The sequence below is a fragment of the Chenopodium album genome, chromosome 10 (genome assembly GCF_948465745.1).
Source record: "Chenopodium album chromosome 10, dcCheAlbu1.1, whole genome shotgun sequence".
Lineage (NCBI taxonomy): Eukaryota > Viridiplantae > Streptophyta > Magnoliopsida > Caryophyllales > Amaranthaceae > Chenopodium > Chenopodium album.
Genome location: NC_137843.1, coordinates 33,608,537 through 33,609,556, shown reverse-complemented (window position 1 = coordinate 33,609,556; position 1,020 = coordinate 33,608,537). Strand labels below are relative to the sequence as shown.

General features: G+C 41.0%; 1 non-coding gene across 1 annotated transcript; it reads left to right on the top strand.

The window, feature by feature from the left end:
- Nucleotides 1-633: 633 nt before the first annotated feature.
- Nucleotides 634-739, top strand: LOC145565913 (small nucleolar RNA R71). Its single transcript, XR_014095268.1, has one exon. It is a non-coding gene; the product is annotated as a small nucleolar RNA R71 (small nucleolar RNA).
- Nucleotides 740-1,020: the final 281 nt, after the last annotated feature.

The following is a 1,020-nucleotide window of genomic DNA, read 5'->3' as shown; positions in this document are numbered from 1 at the left end:
GTTGTTATGGTTACCACAAAATTCTTGGGTCACACGGTTACCATTACCACTCTTTTGGTTGTAATTATCATAGCTCCCATTATTGTGATAATTCCTATTCCCAACAATCTTTTGATCATTAAATCTAGGTCCAAAATCATTATTATCATCACAATTCACATGCACATTCTCATATCCATCATATCTATCACAAGGAACATTGGAGCAATTAGAAGCATCATGATCATTCTTTCCACACATATCACAAACCAAGCATTCTCTAATCATGCAACAAGAAGCAAAAGGAGGGTTAGAGTAGGAAGATGTACCTCTCCCCTTAAATTGGGAGGGAAGACTAGAAGCTTGTGAAGGACTCTCGAGCTTAATCTTGAGAGAATTCATCTCCTTTCCTAACTCCGAGACCATTGTGGACAATTCGTTGATGACATAAGATTGATCGGTTGAGCAACTTGTGCTTGCCGATTCCCTCTCTACATCATGCCAATCCATGTAATTCCTTACCACATCATCTATTACATCCACAACCTATCTTCCGTCTTGTTCATGATTGGCCCTCCGGCTCCGGCATCTAGGCTCGATCTACCTTGAAAGCTCAAACCTCTATAGAAAATTTGGATCACTTGATATGTTGGAATTCCGTGGTGAGGGAATTCCCTTTGGTAGTCCTTGTATCTCTCCCATGCTTCATAGAGATTCTCTCTAGGCAATTGCTTAAAACTTTGGATTAAGGCTCTAGCCTCCGCCGTCTTCTTTGGTGGGTAGAAACGGGACAAGAAAGCCTTTGTGACGTCATCCCATGTCTTCAAGGAATTGGGCTTCACTTCTTTGTCTAGCCATTCCAAAGATCTTCCTATGAGAGAGAAAGGGAAAAATTTAAGGCGGATAAACTCTTGAGAAACTCCATTGACATTGATAGTGTTGCAATATTTTTCAAACTCCTTAAGATGGTTCAATGGGCTCTCGTTCTTTGCCCCACTATATTGTCTCCTCTCAATTAGGGTGATCATTGCCGGCCTAATT